Source organism: Gouania willdenowi, unplaced genomic scaffold (assembly GCF_900634775.1).
Source record: "Gouania willdenowi unplaced genomic scaffold, fGouWil2.1 scaffold_57_arrow_ctg1, whole genome shotgun sequence".
Classification (NCBI taxonomy): Eukaryota; Metazoa; Chordata; class Actinopteri; order Blenniiformes; family Gobiesocidae; genus Gouania; species Gouania willdenowi.
This window is the reverse complement of record NW_021145221.1, coordinates 3,083-15,616: the sequence shown is the minus strand read 5'-3', so window position 1 is coordinate 15,616 and position 12,534 is coordinate 3,083. Positions and strand designations below refer to the sequence as shown.

The window sequence follows — 12,534 nt, the reverse complement described above, 5'->3', positions numbered from 1 at the left end:
TTTCCAAATATCATCAAATTGCTACATATAAATCATTCATTGTTTTAAAATTAATCTATTTCATTTTAGGAAATAAAGGAAATGATAAATATTTGTCCTAATTTTGATAATATCTGTTTTCTAATAGTTTGAAGATATTATTTGTCTCTTTACTTGAAGATGAAAACATTGTTTAATAAATAACAGTGTCTAAAAACAATAACTTCCAATGAACAGTTTATTGATCTTTGTGGATACTGATGAATACTGTAATATTCCTTTAATGAAATGAATCAAGGCAATAGGAATAGCCCTGACTACTAATGAATGTTGTTTCTGAGAACATTTATCTTTAAAATCACAATGATTGTAAATAATACCATTGTCATCCATTAAATGTATTATAGTCCCTTTTCAATCCAATCTTTAAAGAATAAAGTTTTCCTCTTGTATAAAATACAGCTGTTATTCCAGATTGTAGCTTTATGTGGACTGAAGTGGTGCTTATGAAGCATTTTATAATATAATAACACCTGCATATGATCATGTGATCACTTAAAGGATGAAAATCACAAGATGTTTGAATGTTTTTACATGATGATCTTTTTAATGACGTCCTTTCTGTTGCAGACAAGGAGAGCTGAGGTAAAGGTAGCACTGCCTTGGGCCACAGTGTTTTAAGTGGGAGCCTCTGTCATCATCAACATCTGTGACAAACACCTACAACATGAGACATGTCCCCAGATAAATGATGGACAGTTGTTGATATGAAATATTGACAAATAATATTTGTCAAAATTCTTGTTAATTTTCATTTGTAATTTGTGGTTGATTAAAACTAGCATTAGGAGGCCACAGTGCAGGGAGAGCTGCTGGTATGGAGGTGATGACATCATTCTGAAGGTAGAAATCAACGTTAAAACAGGACAAAGTCATGTTAAAAAAGGACATGTTTTTCTTCCCAGAACGCATCATGTCACTAAAATCTCACTCTTATCATTTTCTGAAACTTGGCAGCCTGTGAATACTGGTGGATTTATTTAATAAATATCATTCTGGATGATCAAACCTCCATGGAGGTTCAGAGAGGGATTTGAAACTGAAGGAGCCACTGGGAGAATGTAGAAAGTTCTTCTGGTCTAGACCTCATCATTTCCTCGTCTCCACAGACAACAGACAGAATAATGCTCAGTCAGCATTAGACGATGTGATGTAAACTTTCACTGTCATTTATTGAAGTGTATATAATGATTATTTAATATTCTGTAAACCTTGAGTTTTTTTCTTTTTTTCATTTCTAGATGTTTCTCATTGTTTCAATGAATGACAGATTTTAAGAAGGTAGACATGAGATTTTTCAAGGACAGATTGTAATAAGACATGATAAAGGGGAGTGACTTCAGTCTTCAAGTATTTGTTATAAAGAAATAAATTTAAACCTTATGGACAATAACAACTTATTTATTTACTATATTATATTTTGCCGTTACAAAGTAGATTCACGAAAACATTGAGTACTTTGTGTATGTTGAGGTCAGTCCAAATGTCCTTTTTTTTTAAAAGTCAAAATATGCTAACTGCTCCAGTTCTCTCTCAGGATGGACTTTCAGGACTTCTGTTACTTCTTCACAGACGTGGTGGTTTGTCGCCTGGTGGGAAAAACTCAGCTGTGGCTGCGCCGTCACTGGAAAGAAACCCAGTGCTTTGGAGAGTGGACTCCAGCTCCCAGAGACCCTGGAGCAGCTCCAGGGGCCACCCGTCACATGACCTGTGCACTCACTCAGTGTGGATAATAAAAACAAACCAACACCTGTGGGAACACAGCGGCGAGGGAACAGGAAGGAAGCTCGCCTCGGAGAGAGTCAACTGGGAGGAGCTAAACTGGTTAAAACTTACAAATTAGAGCAGCCAAAACAGACAGAAAAAGTGGTAAAAAGGTTTCAAAGTGTTAATATTGGAACAATTGGTTTAAACTGGCAAATGATGGGCATGACAAATCATGAATGTGGTTAAATTGAAGAAAAAAAATAAGCATAAAAAAATATAAGCAAAAATGGGCTCAAATTGTTCAGAAAAAATTCTGGCTGTTTTTTTTTTTTAAGTTGGTACATTTAGCACCTCCTGTGGTTCTAATCAGGAACTGCTGCACTAAGGAGACTTGGTAAGTTTAACTCTCAAATACAGCACTTTTTTGATTCCACTCTGCATTGTCTGCTCTTTCTTTATATTTGTCACCTTGCTCTGACGTCTTCAGGATGTGCTTCTCACACAGGAAGTTCTCCAGCCTCTGGTCCTGGTGATGGAAGTACCAGTCCTCCACTACGTCCTCGTACTGCTCCAGCATGGTCTCACACTGAACACACACAACTGCATTAGTAAACATGTTATTTAAAACACTAAACTATTACCTATTATGAATGACTCTTGTGTTGATTAAACTTTTAACAAAAACAAATAAATGTCGTCTAAAAGTGTTAAATGATCAGGTCCACCTGTTTCTTCATGTCGGTGACCTCTGCAGACGGTTGGTCCCACAGCTCGTACGGCATTCCCAGGTCCACTTTCACTTATTACCCAACAGGTTTTTTAGTGTGGTCATGGTCTGACTGGTTCCCTGTAGTCACACCAACAAAACACTGACTTCCTGCTTGGGTCACGTGATCAACTTTAAAGGGATCGTCCACTTTTTTTTTTTTTTACAAGTTCGGTCTAAAATGATTGAAATATACTATTAGAAGATCTATACCAAACAAAACTTATTATTATGCACCAAATTTATTTTACTAACTTTTAAAAATGGGACTATTTTACTGTTTAAGAACCTGTTACACCATCTTGAAATCAGGTGATTGATGATGTCACACGGCCCCACTGCCTGTAAACATCCTATTGGAGTGAAGCATTCAGCCTGCTTTTTAGATCCTTTAGCAGCTTTTTCAAAAAATGCCAACTCATGCTGCTTTTAGTTTCTCTAAATCAGGGGTCACCAACATGGGGAGCCCACATGGACCATAAGAAAATAAAAAACCCATAATTAAACAAAAATGGATGAAAAAAAGAAAAGAAAGATACAATTAAAAGGAAGATATAAGTTGTACTGTGAGGAAACAAAATAAATACTAATAAAAAAGAAAACTATAATTAAACAAAAATCTATGTTTAAAATAATGAGTAAAATACAATTAAAAGGTAGATATAAGTTGTAGTGACATGGATTATTCTGACTGCTCCTTTTTAATTATTCATGTCATATAAAGATGTATGAGAACAGCATTAATGTCACTATATTTACCCTCAGGGATCAATGATTTACTGAATCTGATCAGGTTTATTGATTAAGTTTTGATCAAATTAATTTAAATTAACCTAATTTAAATAATCCTAATGACATCATTCCAGAACGTAATGATTAAACAAAAATAAATGTGCAAACATCACGTGCAAGAAGTGTTTTTTCACCACTAGAGGTCAGAATATTTTACAGTATCAGAAGTTATCAATAATCTGTGATGTTTCATACTCTACAATCACTGGTATTGATGGTCTACAACAGAACAACTTTATCCAGATGTTCTGTAGCTCTGATGAGATGTTTAAACACTGAGCAGGTGAAGCTGATTAAAGCTGAGTCATGTTTTCACAGAGCACAGCAGCGTTACAAACACATTAAAGTTAAACAGACACTGGTGTCTCTGATTTAGGAGTCAGTGATGATTTGTGTAGTTTTTTACCAGGTTAGACGGTGTTTGAAACAGACAAGGATGAGAGTGAGAAGAACATTTCCACATAAATAAACATCCTTTCCCTCACGGCAGGGCCAGATTAACACCGCTGTACCCTGGGCAACAATATTCAAGGGCCCCATCATCACGACCCCAGGATTACTATAATATGGCAAAAGAATAAGTAAATTCCAGTAATATACATACATTTACTCACTGCACCAATGTCTAACTGTCATCATGTGCATTATGACGTACAGATGTGCAAATGCTCATAGAAATACAAATGTACCACTATGTCATCTTATCAAAGCCCCTCACTCACATATGATGCTATGAAAATAAAACACATCAGCATCAGTTTAATCTGGCAAAACATAAACATCTGGAAACCTGACAATTTCTCTCAAAGAAATGCTGATCTGGCAAAATACACTGGAGTGAAAAAATGACCTATATTCAGTTTATGCTTCTTTATATGTTCTGTGTTTCTGATCTCCTTCTCCTTTTTTAGTTTCTGTTTAGTGCTCCCACTGAGCTGCCTCTACATGTTTGTATTTTTTAGTTGTGTAGATCAGTGGTTCCCAGACTTTTAGTGCCCATGGTACACCAACGAACAAGTATAAATCTGTAGCCACACCTATTGTGTAAAATAGCCTTTATAACACGTGTTATCACTCATATCATGTACAATATCTGTAAATATGCATAATTATTTATGAAAGCCAAATAAAAAAAGCAATAATTAAACACATATGGTTTGGTTAGGCATAGATCTTCTAATAATTACATTTCAAAGGTTTTAGGCCAAACTTGTAAAACCAGTGGAGGATTGTTTAAAGGTAACAATGAGGCGGTGGACTGACCTTGGCGTAGCGTAGACTTCCAGGCCTCTATGCGTGAACGCTGTACTGCAGGATGCGTTCACAGATGTTGTCCACGGCCTCAGTCAAACGGGTCTCCCTAAACATCAACACACAGATCATCAACTACCCACGATGCAATGCTTTAAAATCCTAAGCATTCTAAAGCTATTTAAGGATAATTATGGTTGATGAGTGTGTTGTTCTTACAACGTGTACTATTTAATATTGCGTCTATTCTTGCCCGTGTCCAGCACCTCCCCCAACTCCAGCACCTCCTTGGACCGACCTGTCCTCTCCAGCGCCTCCTGCATCTCCACCGTCAAGAACTTACACACTAGAGGATGAAGAAGATCCATTAACAGCTGCTCTTTTTTCTTTGAACTTTATTAATAAATAGCTTTATCATTACTGTTCTAAAATAACATTTGTGATTGCAAACTTTATTTTTATGAGATTTGAAGAAAAGCCAAAATGTTTCTTTTTTAAAAGGTTACACTTTATTTCTATTTTTAATTGCCACAATAAGGGCATTCTGCAACTGCACCAAACTTGCCATATTTGAACCTATTCTCATCACTATTTCTTGACATATTTTTTGCTCCTTTTAGTGCATTTTTTGCTACATTTCTGTCACTTCTCCAACAAATTTTTATTACCTTTTCTGCACATTTTTTCCACGTTGAAGACATTTTCAGCACTTATAAACCCTTTCCACCACTTTTTCCACCTAATGTTGCATATGTTGACCCATTATTGTCACTTTTAACCTCCTTTCACCATATTTCATACTTATTTTGCCATTTTAACCACATTCACCATTTGTCATGCCTATTATTTGCCAGTTTAAACTCATTGTTCCAATATTGACAATTGAGTCATGTATTATTTATTTTTTTTAACCACTTTTTCTGTCCGTTTTTGGTCACTTTAATTTCCAACCCCCCCCCCCTCTTTTTCCCCTTCTTTTCTTTTTTTCTTTTACTTTTCTCTAATTTGCAACTTTTAACAATTTTCTGTGTTTTTTTAAAATCCCATTTTACCACCTTTTCCACCGTTTTGTGGTCACTTTTTAATGCATTTTTATTTCTGATTAAAACAAGGATTTAAATTTTTAAGATGCGAATAATAATAGAACTTCCTGGATAACACTGGATATTATTTAAATAAATAAATAAATAAATGTGGTTATCACAGACTCATTCATTTTACAATTAATAACAAGAAGAAGAAAAAAAGAAGTATTATATTTACTGTCAACATCTTAGTGGCAGATACCATAGCACACCTTCAGAGGTGAGTGCATTCCCTGTTGCTTTATCAGTATAAATAGATTTTTATCATTTTGTTTGGACAAATCTATGATTATTACACATGTTATAAACACGTAATGACTCATTACTCTCTGTTGATACACAGTAGTAGAGCCTGATTAAAATAATCCTACCTTCACATTTGTTGATAAGTCTATCTCCTTCCTCCACACTGACTCCACTATAAACACCAAACAGCTGTAAAACCATAAAAAGCTTCATTATTTACACTCATTATTTCATCCTAAACTCTGGGTGACGTCAGGAAGGTCTGGAAGACAACGGCCACATCGGCATGATCGGAGCATGCGCAGTGAAACGTTACAGGCATGGCTAGTCGAGCATCGATCAGAACAGGGAGCGAGAGAGGATGTTCAACAGGATTTAACTTAAACTTACACATATAAAACACACATACCGGTACATATCTACGCTTATACTTGTTTTTGAGTTGTTTACTATTCCCCGTTTTACTTTTGTTGTTGTTCCTTTACCTTTTGACGGTGTATTTATTGTTTTTTCCCCTCATTTTGTTGTTTTTTTATTTATTTATTTTTTTGTGTTTTACATTACTTTCATTGTCTTGTTCTCCAAAAGTTTTCATTTGGCATTGTTTTTGGGTTATGTATTTTTAACCCTAACCCAGGCAGGTATCTGAGGGTATGATGTACTTAAATCCTCTCTTTATGGTCATGAACACGCTGCATGATAACTTTACAGAGAGAGCACACACGGAGAACATCTACACCCGGACTGACCGGAAACACTACATTACCCACACGTAAACAACCCGGTTATGCCGCCACCTCCCACAATGCAACACCTCTCTTAAAGAGACAGGCCGTGCCTGTAACACCTGTCATTAACTCCAGGTTTGATGTTATATTTTCAGTAATTGTATTAATATTTTATAAATATATAATAATGGAATATTATTGCTGTCATTTTATTTGTTTTTAATTTACTCCGTTTTTATCATCAGGAATTGAGGCCATTTTTGTTTTCACATAATTTTTATATTATTTAGGTGTTTATTTTAATGTTTTAGTGTTTTGTTAGTCTAACTCATTAATTTAATAAGTGTTTTTAGTTTTCTATATTCTACTTTAATTTGTAAAGTAATTTAAAAAAAATGAAAATTCCCACATATGAATTAAAAATCTTTCAACTATCTATGCTTTTGCTATTCCAGGCCACACGAGGGCGCCAGAGCCCATTGCATTATTTTAATAAGTTTTAAAAAGTCTTTAAAGGTACACCACTCATAGGTCGCCAGTCCACCTCAGGGTTAACACACAAAGACACACATTCTTACATTCAATTTAAAGATTAAAACAGTTTTTTTTTTTGTAATGTTTTTTCATCCCCATGGAGAAATTCAGTTTTCCATACATGAACAAAAAGAAACAGAGGAAAAATAAATCTTGTATTATCTGTTCCTAATAACAACTTAAAAATGAAATCAATTAGATTCCACAACATTCCACCTTAACTCATCACCAGGTCACAAATCATAACAAAAACACCATCATTTCTCTTACAGTTCAACAGTTATATTCATGTGTTTCCAATTTTTTTTCATAACCTCTCAGAATTTTGTCTTTGTACATTTTCTTAAATTTGTAAAAACTTATACAACGTTTAAATTCCACAGTTTAACTCCATAAACAGACAGATTTCTGTTTTAATGATGTCCATACAAACATATTCCAGAAGTTATATTTTCTTCTATGGCAAACGTCATGTGCAACATTGTCTAGAAATGTTTAGCTTTCCACATAATAATCAGAATTTCTAATTCAACATGATCCTTAAATTTAAGTAGTTTATTATCCATAAATATATGATTGGTGTGCTCTCTGTGACCTTTCTTACTGATGATTCTAATGTGGTAATGATATATGTGTTACACCAGACTTCAGTACAATAACTGAAATATGAGAGAATCATCAAGGAATAAATCCTCCTCAACAAGCTGCAACCAAACACATCTCTAACTTTATATAAAATGACAATATTTTTGCTGACCTTTCTTTTTACTGTACATAATCAATATGAGCTTTCCAATTCAATTTTTCATCTAAAACACAGAGAAACTTAACTTCCTTGACTTTTAAAGGAAAAACGTAATGAACCTAACCCTACAATTTATGCACCATGGAAAAGATTACAGTCAGACTATGGTCGAAGTTAGGAAAATATGGGAGCCAATTTAGCCAAAAATGTAATGGGCCCTATATCACTGTAAACCCAAATAAGTTACTAGAACTCAAAAAATTTGAGCAATCGATTACCTCAATTTTTATTTTTTTTAAAAATTGATTAACTTCAAAGTCAAAATTTTCCAGAACTTAAAAGGTTGGATGACTGTCTACTTGTACTTTTTGATAGTAGTTAAATTAAAGTGCTGTATGGATGAAGTTGAACGTTCGGGCTTACAGCGTAGACTCTTCTATTTAGATGTGTGTTATTTATTTATTCATTATTTTTGCTTGATGTACTGTATGATTTTTTTTGTGTGTGTTTACTTTTATTAATCTAATTTATTTGTATCTGTCCTGTCTTTATGTGCGGTGAAATGATGAAGATGAAGCAACAATTAAATGTAAAAAACAAACCCCTATTTTATGTAATTAAACATTTTAAAGAAGTTACCACACACACGCACGCACGCACGCACGTTAGTTTGGGTGTGGCCTCAGCTCCGCGGGCCCTGTACAGGGTTAACCTGGAACTGCACCTTTTTGTTCTGTTTAGCTGACTCGTCAGGTCCAACTTTCAGTTCTTACTTTGTCAATCGTTACCTTGTCTTTCTTTGTTTTTTTGTTAGTTTTGGGACATGGGATTTAGGGCTTTGTTGATAGCTCCTTTTTCCTCAGGAAACAGTGGAAACCCAGCAATCCTGGCACTGCATAAATAAAAACGTTAAAATTGTATATCCTGGTTTTCCCGTATCCTTTATAAATATGTTCATTCCTTTCGGGTCGTAACAGTGACCAACACATAAGACTGGTCTAAGCGCTAATGCTAACCACTTTATGAAAAGAATAAACTATTTTAAATAGTTTAATTATAGTAAATCAGTGAGATATTTATCAACCATAACTTTATGTAACTCTATCAGATATAAAATAAACTGGATTCAGCAGCAATAAAAACACTGTTGTAGTTATTTTTGCTTTTCATGTGCTTTTTATTTGTTTCTAAAATAATCATTATAAATGAGGAAATAAATAGATGATATACAATATTACTAATGCAGTGATCCATATGTACAAACATGTTTCATAAAATATCAGCTCTATGAGTCAGCAGAAATTGTAGCTTTTTATAATGAATAAATGTTATTAATGAAACACATTCTGGTGATGATTTATTCAGTTTAATTTGTGTTTGTAAGGAACCTGTTTACACTTTAAGGTGAGAATTGTTTTATTCATTTATTTATTGTTTTTATTTATCGTACTTTGACCCAAGCCAAATGTAAAAAAAATTGTAGCAACATAGAGTAAATAATTGTACGATTTATCATCCAATTAGTCGGTTAATTGTTTCAATAATCAATGACTCGTCGACTATTAAAATAGTCATTAGTTGCAGCCCTAGACTCTACACCATGGCACGAGCATTGAGATGCAGAAAGCAAAAGTAACCAATAAATAATGTAAATACAGTACACTGACTAAAATGAAAAATATATGATGAAAATAACTAATAACTTTCATGTTTTTCATGTTGTAGGCTGTCAATCACTGAAGCCTCTGAGTTTCCTGGTTTTACTCCTTGGCCATGTTTGCACTTTTTTATTTATGTTCATTTATTTTACTTTGAAATGTGACCAGCAAAGTCTTGTTTTAAGATTCACTAGGATTTAACTTAAGTGAAAACAATTGATATCATTTATTTTAATTGTATTTTTCTGTTTGTTAAACCGTATTTCAAAATTGTGCATTTTTTGTAAGACTCTACATTTAATTATCATTAATAAATGCTTATAATATCACATAAGTCATTATTTCACAATTCCTCTCAACTTTTAACATTTTTTTTTTTTTTTACAAAAACACGGTGGGCTTCGCTACCCCCAGACTTAGCACATATTCTGGGGAAAACTTTGGGTCAGGACCCAAAAGTGGATCATGAACAGCTGGTCAAAATAAATAAATACTTAAGTAAATGCCTCATGATGGACTTGTCTTTTATTTTTGAAAGAAACTTTTCTTTTGATAGGCATGCTGTGAAATGCATGTTGCACAGGAAAATATATAGATTTATATTTTAAAAAATATTATATGTGTGTGTGTTGTCGACAGATTTTTTTGAAAGACTAAATTTGGTTGGTTGAATTCTAAAAAAAAGTGGGTCGTGATTTAATGACCGTGGCAAAATGTGGGTCCCAGGGTGAGACCAGTTGAGAACCTGGTTTACAGGATAATAGATGAAATTACTATTTATTATTGGTTATTTACAAACTTTAAATAAAATATTAATAAAATAAAAAAATAAAAATAAACAGTATTTTTGTTAATAGTTCTTCTGTAGTACTTAAGATAAAGTATCTTCTTAACTATATTTGCTGTAGTAAATAGAGAGCCCTAATAAAGACTGTCCACAGGGTTATTGGTGTTATTGTTGACGCTTCCTTTGGGGGTGTGACTTTGTAGACGGTCCCTGCCCACTCCTTAGCTCATTAACATAAAGTGTGTTTTTCTGTAGTTTGTTCTCTGTGTTCCACTGAGTACACACAGGTTGTTCCACCTTTACATCGTCACATATTGATAGAGAAATGTGAGTGTGAATGAAGTGGGTCACCAGTTAAACTAGTCTCCAGTGTGTGTGTAACAGCGGATGAATGTGGTGAGTGAGTGAGTGAATGAATGGAAACACACGGAGTGTTCTAACCTCTTCCTTCACAGAGCACACATCTGAAAACTCCTCCGTTTCTTCTTCTCCGCTTTTCTCCATCTTTGGAGCAAACATTCCGTCCCACACATGGTCGGGATGACGAAGCTCCTCCAGCACAGCTTTATTCCTGCAGCCTTCATCATCATCATCATCATCATCACTGTCCGTCTTACTCATACTCAGCTTCACTTCCCTCAATAATATTTGTTCCTTTTCTTCTTCTTCTTCTAGTTTAACGGTAGTCATCATCCAGCTCTGTCCGTCCTCCATTTCACTGCTTTGTTCCTGACTCTAGCTGGTTGCCAGATACAACCGACGATTCCCCGCATGAAATATGTTGAATATCCACAGAAATGCCCCAAAAACCATCCGTTCATCATCCAAATAAAACATAAATATCACCTTTAACCAACGTTAAACTGTTTGATCACTAAGTTAGTTATTTTATAATCTCACAATCAGCGGGAAAATACTCAACCTGACAACCACTCTCAACTTTTGCGCTGACGTCATAACCAGCGTTTTTTAGCAACTTAATTGACAAACCAGTCAGAATAAATGTGTTTAATGGTGATTTAAGAGTGAATAAAGTAGTTACAGCCTGAAGGATTTGGTCTGTGGATGATTTAATGGATTTCAGAGGAAATTTGTTGATTTATTTATGATTAAATTATGTTTGGTTTGTTCTCAGAAACAATATATATTTTAGATTAATATTGTACAAGCAGTGAAAATAAAGTCACTGTGTAGATCACATTAAATCCAGAGTTGCTTTTGCCTTGTTTAAAAAAAAATTGTTATTTAAATTATTATTGTTATATTATATTTTTTAAGGAAATTTCATTACCATGATGTTTTTCTTCTTCCTTTGAAAATAATTTTTTTTTTTTTTTTTTTTTTACAAGTTATTAACTCTGATTTTAGTAAAAAATATTCTGATGATATATTTGTGTTTGCTGAAAGCTAAAGAAAGTCATTTTAAACTGTTAAATAATATCTACACATGTAATGATTTCTTACATCAAATGTTTATTAAATGAGATCCTTTATTCGTCCCACAAGAGGAAATTTGCATTTCAGTTTTATCTCCGTCCAAGAAACATGAAAACACAATCACATAAAACATGGAGGACAGGAGGTATATTTATATTTATAGTAAGACAGTTGAGCTTTGTTTTGTTTTTGGTTTGTTTACATGTAAGTATGGTACACTCAAAAGATGTAACCACATTTGAAATTATTTTATAAGTAATTGTTTTGATGCCACTTATTATTATTATTATTATTATTATTATTATTATTATTATTATTATTATTATTATTATTATTATTATTATTATTATTATTATTGTGTACTTAGTAAAAGTAGTCCTGTGAAAATACTATTGTAGAGGAGCGGAAACTTCGGCACTATAGATTGCAGTTCCCCGGTTACATTAGTGTGACTCACTTCCTGTTTCCGCTCATACGTAATATGGGAGAAGACGAGTGTGCATCGTGATTCCTCCTCTAACACTCTACATGTACTTTACAGGTTAGTGCTTGGTTTAAAACAACTGTTAATGAAAGCTTTAGGCTTTGTATTACTTATAAGTCACTTTGTTTTGATAAGTTGTGCAACTTGTGATGTCAGTTTAATAGACTTTAACAGCGGTAGAGCCGAGCCGCTTCGCCACGGTAGTATCGCGATATTTAGTGTAATTCCCGCTATAGTTAAAGGTATTGTGGACGATGTTTAAAAAAAGAAACGCC

At 33.8% G+C, this 12,534-nt stretch overlaps 1 pseudogene; it reads right to left on the bottom strand.

Moving 5' to 3' along the window:
- Positions 1-954: 954 nt before the first annotated feature.
- On the bottom strand, positions 955-12,249 carry LOC114460672 (protein canopy 4-like; annotated as a pseudogene).
- Between the last annotated feature and the right edge of the window lie 285 nt (positions 12,250-12,534).